A 12903-nucleotide genomic window follows, 5' to 3' on the forward strand; every position below is an offset into this window, starting at 1 on the left:
TTGCACACGCAGACTCACATATACACGCCCCTACACGCAGCACTGACATCCCCTCCACTCGCAGGCACAAACGCACGCTCCTCCCTGTGCTCAGACACACAGACAGGCTCACACGTGTGCATGTGCGTCTGTGTTTGCACACACGTGCACATACCTACACCTATACACGTACACAAACACGCACGGATGTTCACATCAGCAGCTGTGTAAGTGCGCACGTATATGCACTCATTGCACACATGCAGCCCCCTGTGAGTGCACACACATGAACTCACAGACACGCACATACGTGTGCACGCTCACCCACGTGCACGCTCACCCCCGTGCACGCTCACCCCCATGCATGCTCACCCACATGCACGCATGCACACCCCTGCATGCACGCACACCCATGCACGCTCTCGTGCACACACACGTGCAGCCCCCCCCTGTACATGTGTACAGGCACAGATGCCCGCTCATGTGTGCTGCCCGCCCGGGGTGCCGGTGGGTGCTCCCCATGCAGCCACTGCCCCCCCGGCTGCTCTCCGGAGTTTAAGAGCAAGAAGGAATTTTAAATGCATTGACCCCTGACCCGGCCCTGCCTGCGAGGGGAAGCCAGACCCCGGGCTGCCCCCAGCCGGATGGGGCCGGGGGGGCCGCAGGGGATGGCGAGCCCTCGAAGCCCATGGCGGGCAAGGGGGGAGCACCCTGCCTCTTACCCCCTTTTCCTGCACCTGGTATGCCTGACGCCTCGGGGGTCACCGATGAGGGTCACCCCAAAATCTCATTGCCTGCAGCACCCATGGCCTGGGGACGCTGCAGCTGGGTGCCCCGCACCGGGGGGACTCTGTGGGGGTGGGATGCCCCCACCATGCCCTCTGCAAGGGGTCCCAGGCCCCCTACCCCTCTCCTGCCCGAATCCCGGCATCCCCACCTCCTGCGCGGAGGGGCTGCGGTGACGGTGGTGTAATTAAAAACGCAATTAAGCGCTGCCACTTAGCAGAAAAGTCATACAGTTTGGGGATAATTATCTGACAATATAACAAGTTGCCCAACATTAATCAGGCGCTGATCTGCTCTAGCAGCTGCGCTCCCCGCTCCGGCCGCTCCCTTAATGGCATCCTTCAGGAGACAGCCATAAATCAGAGCCTTACGGGGGCCCTGGGGGCAGCACGCTGGCCCCTGCCTGCATTTGGAGGTTTCTGGGGTGCTGAAGTAGCACCCTGCTGCTCAGCCCTGGGGTGTTTCTCTGCCACCTGTGGGTGCTGAGCTGCCCGGGGCCGTGGGGCTGGTCCAAGGGCACCAGTCATCGCCCCACGCCGGGGGGCTGGTGGGGCACACCTGAAAGGACACCTCCTCGGGGGGGGGCGGCCATGCTTGGGGAAGATGCCCCAGGCTGAGGGTTGCCCACTGTTCCCCACCAAGGGATACCCAGCACCCCTGGCCCTCCCTGGGGATGAAGCTGGTGAAGGGTCCCCAAGGGGCTGGGAGTGCCGGGTGGGGTGACGGTGCACTGGCTCCCAAGGCCATCAGTGATGCAGGGATTTAATGGGGATTTATGGCTGTATTTGCCGATGTTAATGAAGTCCTCGCGCTAAAACAATATTAACTCTGGAGCAGAGGTGGGTCCTCCCACTGCGTCCACCCACCATCCCCTGGGAACCGTCCCCGTGCCAGGGCAGCCCCAGCCACTCACCCATCCTAGTTGCCCTCCCAGTGCCATGCCCCGGCTCAAACGTCGGGGAGTCCCACCCTGGAGGACCCCTTGGTGCCACGTCTCCCTGGCCTGGAGATGGGTCCATTTGCTCCCCTTCCCCAGATTTGCTGTCACAGCCAACGTGGTAGCACAACCTGTCTGCAGCCGGATCCTCCCACACTCCTTTCCCGCAGCCCCAGGCTCTTCTTGTCCCCGTCCCCATCCCTGTCCCAGCCTGCCCGTTTCTGGGGGGGATGCAGCCCTGTGCAGCTCCGACTTCTAAGGGCTGGAGATAAAAGCAGAGCTCGATGCCTTTGTTCAGGCTCCGGCCGGCGTGGGCCGGGGAGGGGGAACCCACCAGAAAGAAACCAGCAGCTTAACACATTCACTTCGCCCCTAATTTGCTGGTTCTGCCACAAAATCCCATTACAAAGGGCTTAGTGGCTGCGCCCAGGAAGAGGTCACCACCGGAGGCCCCCGCAGAGATTTACTGGCCACAAAAGGCGCGAGAAAAGAGCAACCCCAGCTTCCTTGGGTGCTCCCTGGCATGGCGAGGGACAGGCACCGTGTCCCGGGGTCCCGTTGTCCCCTGCCCGTCCCCTCCACCCTGCACCTGGCAGCAGGAGAGAGCGGTTGCAAAGGCGCAGCTGGGTTAATTCACCTTTATAACTCCAAAAGCAAATAAAATGGGGCTCAGCTTTGATCTGCGGGCGTTGAGTGGGGCCGTAAAGCACTGGTGCTGGCTGACGGGCACGGCCTGAGATCCGGCTGTGCCGCACCCACCTGGATCCCTGCCGTTGGGTGGGGGATGTAGCTGCCATGGCCTCCCAAAACGCATCAGAGGGGACGCGGTGACCCCAGTGCTGGGTACGCACGGAGGGTGCTGGGAGCCATGGGGAACACAGAGCTGCTTGTGGCAACCCGCGCCATGGGGACCGGCTGTGCCAGGCTGGGCAGAGCTGCCTGCCAGCCTGCGGCACCTTGGTGAGCCGGGGTGGGGGGATTTGGGGGAGCCTGAGGGCAGGGCAGGGAGTGTGCATGGTGGGGTGCACGCTGCTGGAGCTGGTGCAGGTGGGTGTGCATGGGAAGAGGAAGTGGGAAGAGGAAGGCAGGGGGGTGTGCACGAGCGGGTGCATCCATGCAGCTGCACGTGCAGGAGGTGTGTGCTTGGCCACACATGCCTCAGCACAGCAGCCCACGTGTGAGCATGCACACACGCCTGTGCGAGCACGCACAGATGCGAGGACCCTCGGTGGGTTTTGGGGGTACTGGGACAGATCAGCTTGGCACACATAACGGCATGGCGTGCTGGTGACACAGGCGTGAGCCCTCAGGATGGAAATGGTGTCAGGCCTGGGCACGGCTGTGTGCCCGGCACCGCTTCTGCTGGGCTCCGGCACGCCAGTGGACTTGGGAAGTGAGGCCCGGAGATGCTGAAAGGAGCGCGGCAAGCACCGGGCGGGATGGAAATGAGTCCCTGGGGGTCTGAGCAGCACAAAGGCACCCGCTGGGGTGGGCTGAGACCTTCCCAGCCCCTCGCCACAATGTTTGCAAATACCGGAGGCCACTTACGGTGGGGCCGCTGGCGGGGAGGCTGAGGGGGGCTCCGGCATCCCCCTCCAGCCAGGAGCTCCCCTAGCACCGTGCTGCGCTGGGCTGGCAGAGCTGTGCACGGAGCCCAGCCCTGGACCTGGCATTGCCCCATAGATGCCCCATGGCACCCCAGATGGTGGGGCTGAGGTGGGCAGGGGTTGCCCATCGCCTTTGTCGGCGGCCCCAGCGTGGGAGTCAGGGGAGCAAGGAGTGGCGGGGAGGAATGTCCCTGCTCAATGCCCACCATGCCGGGGCTGACAGCCCTGAAATCGGGCTGTCACATCCCGTCTGGGCAGCCCTTCACCTCCATTTGTGGGGGCCTTGTTCGGCTCCCGCTGCATTCAGCCAACACAAACACAGCACTTAACCCTCCGGCTCCCGCCATCCTGGGGTGGTGCGGGGCCGGCCGGCTCCAGGCAACACACTGGGACATGCCACCACCACCCTGCTGCAATGTCCGTAGGGGTGAGGTGGGATGCCCCATGGTGCCAGGCTATCTGGAAGGGGTGTTTTAGGGTTCCCAGGACCCCCCACAGCCCTCGACAGATGCCTTGAGGCAGGACCCACTACCTGTCCCAGGATGAAGGGCTCATGCCGACCCCTGCAACACCCCACACCCTTCCACCGCCGCCTCCCTCCAGACCCCACAACCGCCACAAGACCCCTTCCCACCCCCCCGCGGGGACACCCACCCTGCAGCAGCCCCAGCCGCCGATGAAAGCAGGAACGGGGAGCCTTTCCTTTGACACAATTAAGCAGCCCGAGGTCCCAGCGCCTCGGCTCACCGCAGTGTGTTAAATTAATGTAGCAGAAAAAATCATTATGCGGGGACACAGATGGAAGTGACCAAGCAGAAAATGCGATGTGCAGCGGCGGAGGACCCCTCTTACCCGTGTAAACACCACGGGGAAGGACAGGTTTCCCAGCTCCCAGGCAAGGAGGTGACCGCAGCCTGCTGGGGGGCTTCCCCCAGTGTTGCCACCGGGACAGACCCTGGACAGAACTGGATGCAGGGTCTCCTGGGTGGGTGAAGGGAGCAGATGGTGGGCCCCCCGCGGGCAGTGGCTAACCCGGGAGTGGCGAAGGCCGGCCGGTGAGCTGGGCAGTGCGTGTGGCCGGGCCCTTGCTCGCAATTACCATGTCATTATGTGCCGGCACAGCCGTAGCTAACGGAGCAGAAAAGTGGCTCCTGCTCAGCACCCACGGGGAACAGGGTGAGGGGGCCCAGGGGGAAGCCCACAGGAGCACCCACCTGTACGTGTGCATGCACCCATAGGTGCACCCAACACATGTCTGGATGGATAGGCACTCATTTGACAAGCACCAGGGACCTCTCCCTGGGTTCACACCCTGGTCTCTCTGGCCCTTGTGGCCACAAGTGACCTGCCCTTGCCCTGGGGACTCCCTCAGCCCCTCTGGGAGCTGCCCCGAGGAGCAGACAAGAACGTGGGACTCAGCTCGAGCCACTCAGCAAACACTGAGGGCTGTGGGGCAGCTCACTGAGACCCTGCACACTGGTAACCCCAAATACTGGGTAAAGGCACGCTGAAGGGTCCCCACACCAGGAGCCAGCAGGATGCAGAGGAGATGGAGGGGTGCTGAGCACGTGGGAAATGCAGAATCTGATGCCACCAAGGCAAACTCACCTCCTCTCCCACCCACCAGGGTCCTACCTGATGCTCAGACAGAGCCAGAGCCTCCCAGTTTGAACCCAGGGATGCTTTGGAGGGGCCAGGGCTGCCCCTGTGCAGGAGCAGCTGGAAAGGCTCCCACAGCCCCAAGCAACCCAGCTCCCTCTTGGCCAGGCTGACCATATACCCCACGGCTTCCTTCAGCCTGAATTTCACCCCAGCTGGCCACCCCATGGCTAACGAGGACTAATGACTCACTTGCCCTCCTATGCTGGGAGCTTCCAGGTGCTGGTGTTTGGGGGCTTCCCTGCCACCTCCCTGCAGGGCTCGGAGTGGCAGGACATGGAGATGGATGGGGGTCAAGGGGGTGGCAGGGGGCTGCCATCTGCCCCGGCGCTGGCAAGGGTTATCATATTGGGGTGGCACAGGATGATAACCAGAGCTCCCTCCTGTCGGCACCGTGGGGTGTGAGAGTGGGATGGGGACAGGGACCGTCCCCAAGTCCCCTGTCCTCCACCTCGGGGGTGCCCTGGGATGGTGGGTGCCCACTCCCCACCACCTCCCCAGCCGGCTTTGTTTCCACGGGCCATGTTCCCACCCGCCCAATATTCATGTGGGCCCCTTCCCTCCCCGGGGGGCTGCTAATCCCCCCTGAAACGGGCCGGGGGATTGTTGACCGAGCTGCCATATCCCTTGAACAAGCAAGCCCGGGCCCCGCAGCTGCCGCCGGATTAAGAGACACCCTTTCGCTGCCATAGCCCCTGTGCCAAAACGCTCAACCCCCCAAGCACGCCCGGACCTCTATGCGTGATGCTCGGGGCGGGGGAGGGGAGGCAGCAGGTGGGAGACCAAGGGAATGGTTGCTTGGGGCACTCCTGCGGTAAAAGCTGAGAGGTTTAGCATGTCTGTCCTGGTACCCGAAATGCCTGATCCGGTGGGTCTGGCTTGAGCTAGCGGTGCCCGGCAAGGGAAGACTGGGAGCATGGCACTGCGCAGGGCTGAGTCCGGGAGGGCATGTCTGCAGGGTGGCACTGGGACTAGCATCAGCGGCTGCCCGGTCCATCCCCTCCCTGCTGCCACCAGCCATGGCATGGGCAGAGCCCTGCACGGAGATGGCAAAGGGTGAGGAGCAACTCTCACGCTCTGGAATTGTGGGTCATCAGAATTAGATTAATTAGTGTGTGCTAATGGCTGCTAATTAGCACCTGGCCGTGCTGATGCAGAGCTTGCTAAGCCGGGCACCTGTCCCCTGCCCTGCTGCCTCAGTTTACCCACCTGCAGCGTGGGTGAGCCTGGAACCCGGCTCTCCATGATGCCAAAGGACATCAAACCAACCAGGAAATATCGTGTGGGGAGATGGAACCAGCTGCTAGCTTGTTGTTGGGCCGGCCCGCCAAGTGCCCCTAGCTGGGGCCTGCCTCCGGCTATCTCGTTATCTCAAGAGCTCGTTCTGGGTCGGGGTGGACATGTCCGCAGGCAGAAGTGGGTGTTGCTGGATGCCCAAGACACCCTGCCCTGGGCACGGTGGGATGTCTCAGGGGGTTGAATAAATAAGGGTGGGAAGGGCAGAGCACCATGGCTCCGTGCCTCTCCTGCTGCAGGGAGGGACAATGAGGCAGCCCTTCCTAGGGGTAGGCAGGCACCCATGGGTGCTACTCGTACCCAGAGAGATCACAAAACACCTCTTAGTTCCACTGACAGGCCCCCAGTGCCCCGCAGCAGCATTCATCCCTGTTAAGTGCACAGAGCAGATAAAGGGTCCTCAAGAGTCATCAAGGAGCTGGCTGAGACCCTTGCTGTCTGCAGAGTGCGTTCTGGGGGGCAGCACCCCATCCCCTCCTCACAAGTCCCCCCCGAGACCCCAGTAGCCCACCAGTGGTGCTGAGCGCCCGCTGGGCTGCCTGGGGGGTCGTGGAGTGTTGAGGGAAAAAGCCCTTTCCCCGTGCTTTGCCTATCCCTGCTGCTCCTGGAGAGCCTCTGCCTCCAGGTGACACGTGGCCTTTGCTGGGGACACCAGCTTGAGGGTCAGCCCTTGTCCCAGAGCACCCAATGCAATGGGTGCCATCCCCTGGCAGGTGAGCTTGACCTCCTAGTGCTGCGGGGACATCCTGGGGGCAGTGGGTGGCAGCTCATCCTGGCTCCATGGGACGTGGAGGGTTCCCCAGTACCGGCATTTTGGGGCCAACCTCATCTGGGCAAGGGGGTGGCTCACGAGGAAAGGCTACTTCAGAAATTGCAAATGCCGGCACAAGCTGTCCTGCCTTCAATGCAAGCGGCGAGTGTGAAGTTAAGAGATAAAGAGGGAATTAGGAGATAAAGTCTGCGTAATCCCAGTTGCTCTATGCAATTAAAATGAGCTTCACCCCGCTGTAATTGGATGGAAGCTGCCTGCCAGCGTCAGCGCGACTGGGAGCATCGGGCGAGCAGGCACGGAGGATTCGCCGCGCCGAGCATGGAGACTTATCTCCCCACCAGAAAAACTGAGAGGGCAGCGGCACAGAGAGCGGGAGTTAATGAGATGAAAGTGGAAAGCCTGGCACAAAGGATTAGCTCTTGGCTGGTTCCGCTGTCGAAATCCCAAGGTTTCCTGGGAAGGCTTTCCTTGCACCGCAGCCGCATCCTGCCTGGGCCCGCTTGGCAGAGGAGGGATGTGCTTGGAGCAGCGAAATTTATCTCTTCTTCACTGGTGTGACCCCTCGATGGGGACTGAGATGCCCCAGCCACCAGCTTGCCTTGCTCCGTTGCATCCCTGCCCCAGCACCCAGTGCGGCTCCAGAGGGTCCCCGCAATAAGACCATCCCTAACAGCATTTACAGCTGCCAGTATTAAGCAGAAATAAAAAACCCCAAGTGCAGATTAAAAGGACACTGATGAAATGCCAGGAGAAGAATTACAGCCCTAATAAACCACTGCCTTCTGCTGGGGGTGGGCGATGGGGGCGGTTTACGAGGCCATTTAAACTTCGCTGTCAGAAAGGTGTATTAAAGCCATAAAGGCCCTGTTGCCTCTCCTGTCCCCTGGATGCCGGAGCACGGCTGTGGTCGTAAATCCACCTGCTTGCAGCCTGGGGCGAGGGGCCCAAAGCCCCTCATCCCTGGGAAAAGCCGGGAGGAGCAGCGAGGCCGCCTTGGCTGGGGTCTTGGGGTGTGACGTCAGCCCTGGCGGGAGATAAATGCCGGCCACGGGCCGGTGGTGCTGGCAGGGATGGGATTATCTCGGCGCAGAGGCTGGGACGTGCCTCGTCCGTCACCCACCACCCGCCCGCCCGGAGTGCGTGAATGGGAGCCTGTGCCCTGGTGCTGGAGCACCGTGCCCCCTGCCTGGTGCCTGGGCTCGCAGGAATGAGGCGACGTGGGCTGGGACCGCAGCACAGCCGCTGTCACGCTGTCAGGGACCCAGATGTGCTGTGCTGCTCGTCCGTCAGCTGGTCCTCAACTCAGAGCCACGGCTGGTGTGGCCCCATCACTCTGCCTGGCTTTCCCCTATCCCTGCACGGTCCTGCAGGTTTGTTTGCACAGGGCTGATGACGCTGGCTCCAACACCTCTGCACTTCCGCCCTGGTGCTCCTGCCCCGGGCTTGGCTCATCCTCCCGCTCCCCTTCCTGCAAGGCTCGGCCATGGATGGAAACACCCATCACCTCCCCAGAGCTTTTTGCCTCCCTCCTCTCCATCGGTGATTCCCATGGGGTCCTTCTGTGCTGTGGCATTGCGGGATGGGGACAGGGACAAGGACAGGGATGCGGACAGGGACAGGGATGGTGCTGGAAGGTGCTTTCTGGCATCAGCCACCCGGCACAGCCTGACTCACCGCACCCGGGATGGGTCATGGTTTCAGCTTCATTCTCCCCGGGCGCAGTCCCAGCTCCCCACCTGGGTGATGATGGGGACAGTGGAATGGGGGAAACCTGCACCGAAGGAGGTGACAGAGGTTGAGCCACCCCAGGGATAGTGGCATGGGGCACTCTTCTCTCAGCATATCCTTGTCTCAGGCCACCAGCGTGGGGCTGCTGGGGTGGCAGGGATGTGCTGGGGGTCAGCAGGGCTGGCCGAGGAGCCCCGAGAGCAGGCAGGACCCGATGGGGGACCAGGGTGGGTAGCGGGCACCTCTCCCCCCCATATGCTGTGCTAGAAGGAGCCTCGTACCCCCTCCACTGCCCCAGTTTGGGGGTCCTCGGCCCCTGCTGCTTCCCACACTCGCTCATTAGCAAGTTCAAAGCGAGGAAACCCGTTAATGGCACGAAATGACGGTCGGCTGCGGGTGGTGGGAGAGCCCAAACCCTCACGTAGAGCGGGGTCTACTGCTCCTTCCCTTTCCTTTGAACTTCCCCAGCTGCCTGGAGCTGTGGTTCCCCTGAGCACGGACCGGGGCTGCTGGGGTGGCGGGGCACAGCGGGGTGCAGCACCTGCACCCCCCACTCACTGCTGCACCAGCCCCCTCTGCAGGCTCAGCCCATCCACCCCAGTTTCACGGCATCACTCCAGAGTGTCTGGCTCTTGCACTGGGATGGGTCATCAGAGTTTTGGTTTTGCCCAGCTCCCAGTCATGCCATCCCCAGGGGAGGGGTGGGATGGGGGTGCTGCCAGGGCCTGGCAAGCAGCGGGCCAGCGGGCGAAGCGAGCGTGCCGGGAGGTGGCCCGCACACCCCGTGACTCAGCCGGCCCCGGCGCAGGCAGAGGTGGGGTAGTGATACCGGAGCTAAAAAAAACCCAGCAGAGTGCGGGGAGAGGAAATTTCTCATTAGGCAGAAACGTGTGGCTGAACCTGTCTGACACCCGTGGCCGCCCCCGGCAGCGACACTGGCCCCAGCTTCGAGTGACATCAAAGTGCGAGCAGGGCAATAAGGGGACTCAACAGCTGGGTGGGCTGCAGCCGTGAAGGGGAGCGGAGTGGGGGGAGAAGGAGTATCCCCATTTTCCCTGAGTGCTGCTCTGGGAGGAGCCAGATTTGGGTGGCAGGAGGGGCTGGGTGGGCAGCGGCAGGGGCAGTGCCGCCCGTACGAGGTGCGGGCAGCGACACATGCTGCAGGGGTGGTGATGGGCAGTGGTGATGGCCAGCGAAACCTGGGTGAGGCAAGCTGGCGGGGACCGGGGTGTCTCTGCCTCTCCCTCCTGGCTGCGCAGCATCTGGGGGAGAGCTGCCTCTTGCTCCCCAAGGCAGCCCCCCCGCTCCCCTTTTTGGGAGCATCCCAGGCTGACCGGCAGCTCCTGGCCCAGGGATGCTGGGCACCCCTCAGAGCTGGTCTTGTTCCCCATGGTCCCCCTGTGGGGATGCTCAATCCTGCTCATGGGGGCAAGGACACGGCCAGACAGTGGTGGGCAGGGAGGACTGGCGCTGCACCACATGCGAGCCCCCTGCCAGCCACCAAAGGAGACTGGGAGGAAGGAGTGGGAAGAAAATGATTAAAACAATTTGGTTTTTTTTTTTTTTTAATAAAAAAAAAATCCCTGGGAAAAAGCTGCATAGGGTCCTGGCACGTGAACAGAGTCTGTAAGTGGTCTTAAAAATTACCAATAAATAATCTTAACGGGAAACAGAAGGAGCAGAGCCGGGGCATTCGTGGGTGTCTTGCAGCTCCTTGTGAGCATGGGAAAACACGCTGGGTCCCATCCCTTGTGTTGCGGGGACAGCCCCGTCCCGGGCCGTGGCGTGCCCCTGGCTCCGGCCATGAGGCAACGACCTGCCTGGCCGGCGTCTGTCCATCCCATCCCGGGCTGAGCGTGGCTGCAGGACGCGGCCCCTGGTGTGTCTGCGCTGGCAATTCTCATGGGTGCAGGGTGGCTGTGGGGACGAGGCACGGCGGGAGCCATGGGGGTGCCCGTGTCCCCGCTGCCCTGTGCCCTGGGCTGGCCTGCCGAGTCACGGCTGTGCTGTGCCGAGCCATCGATCCACGCCAAGCTGTGCCGAGTCGTGATCCCTTCCAGCTGCGCCGGCCCCAGGCAGCTGATGGGGCCGCGGGATCCTCTCCCTGCCAAGTCTCCGAGGTGTCAGCCAAGAGTTAGCAGGGAAAACGCCAAGCAGCCAGCGAGCCGGCCAAGCCATCATCCCCAGCCTTCCTCCTCCTCCTCCTCTGCCAGGGAGAGCCTCCTGCCCTCCCGTCGGAGCCCTCAGCCCCCGGCCCACCCCAGCAGAGTCCCTGTTAGCACGCCGTGTTCCTTCGGCCCAGCCATGCCCCCAGGACCCCCCGCTGCTGTTCCCGGGGTGTCCCCCCCCGTCCCAGCCCCTCCACCTGGGGTGTGCGTCCCCCTCCTCTGGGCCTGTCTGGAAAAGGACGGATCTCCCTCCCCGAACTTTCCAGCTCTCTGCAGAGTAGGAACAATCGTAGCCTTTGTCTTCCCCTAATCTCCTGGTTAGGAATTAAAAGGGGGGGGGGAAACCCAGCAGCACAAAAGGCTCTTTTGCACAGGCAGGGAGGGGGGAGCACCGGGTGCAGGCAGGGCTTCCCCCTCCATCCCAGCAGGGCCACCACGCTCCCCAAGGGCCACCCCACGCCATCCCCATCCCCACCTCCCCAGGACGTCCCTGCAGCAGTACCAGAGGGCTGGCGGCTCAGGGAACATCACCTGCTCCCCCCCCGTCTCCCAAAGGTCCTTGCCCACTGGCTGCCCTGGGAGGTGGTGAGAAGCATCTTTGGGGAGGCTCAGGCTGGGCTTGCACCTCCGTGGAGCCAAGTGCCTCCTGCCCACTGCCACGGACCTGCTTTTACACAAACAAGTGCCCAAACACGCCCACCCTCGCCCAGCGCGGGGCTCCCAATCACCCAGAGCCCCCCAAGAATCACGCGGGCACCGCAGACCTCCATAAAATTCCTTAAATAATTTAATTGAAAAAAAGTCTTTCCGTTAAAAAATATTTTTACAAATGCACGCTCACATTAATTTCCCTTGCTGTTATTTTTCGCCGCTGCTTTTCTTTCACCATCAAATGCAGCTTTTCCCCCCATACGTACCGGTATGAAAAGGCAGGTGGCTGGTACGGCATGGGAAGAGCTGCTGGCTGCAGCCCTGGGTGAAAACTGGGCAGCGTGGAGGGGCTGAGGTGGGGAGGACACCTGGGGCTGGCTGCAGGGATGCTGCATTCCTCCCCATGGGAGCAGGGTGAGCGTGGAGAAGGCTGGGAGAAGGGGTTTGTTGCAGGTTTGCTGTTTAAATTGAGCAGAAACACCCACAAAGCAAAGCCAGACCACGGTGGAGGTGGGGATGCTTGGGGTGCACTGGGGCCAGTGGGACCCCAAACCTTGCAGCAGCAGGACCCTTGCAGCACCGGGGCTGGAAGAGCAAGGTGGGCAGGGGCAGCCCCTGAGCCCCACAGTGTGTCCAGCCAGGGAGATTGAACGGGGTTCACAAGCCCAAAATGGGCTCTGACACCCATTTGGCCCCCTGCTCTGGAAAGCTCCCAGCACCAGGTTGCTTTGCCTGCCCTGGGAGAGGGGTAGAAAATTCTGCCCAGTGCTGCCGTTTGGGGTCCTACCGTGGCGGGGACCGGGGAGTGAGCTGGAGCAGGCAGGGGGTGAACCCCAGCAAAATGGGGTTGTGGTGTCCCCAGCAGTCAGCATCCCCGTGGAGGAGGAACGGTGAAATGCAGGAGCTGGTTCCCCAGCACAGGACCTGCTGCTGGCCGCCCCCTCGGCCTTGTTTACTGTTCCCTGGGAGGAAGATGGGGTTAATGAGAAACCCAAGGGCAGGGGAGTATCAAGCAAAGGGGAAAAACAGCACCTGCTCGTCAGCCAGGGGAGGAGGGGAGCAGGGGGGAGCACAGGGGCACACCACCTTGCAGGGATCACCTGCTTGCCACCCTGCACTGCCAGCAAAGCATCCCTGTAAGCAAGCCAGTGGGGGTACTGCAGCCGAGGGGGCCTCAGGATCTGAAACCCGCCCTGTAGGAGCAATCTCAGGGTCCCCCCTGGCCCATCTCTGGCAGAGGCAGCAGCCCCCGGGGGGGGTTACCCTGCTGCTGGCACTGTGTGCTCCTGCCTGGCTCAGCAGCTGCCATTGCACGGAGAG

Source organism: Tauraco erythrolophus, chromosome 11 (assembly GCF_009769465.1).
Source record: "Tauraco erythrolophus isolate bTauEry1 chromosome 11, bTauEry1.pri, whole genome shotgun sequence".
Taxonomy (NCBI): Eukaryota; Metazoa; Chordata; class Aves; order Musophagiformes; family Musophagidae; genus Tauraco; species Tauraco erythrolophus.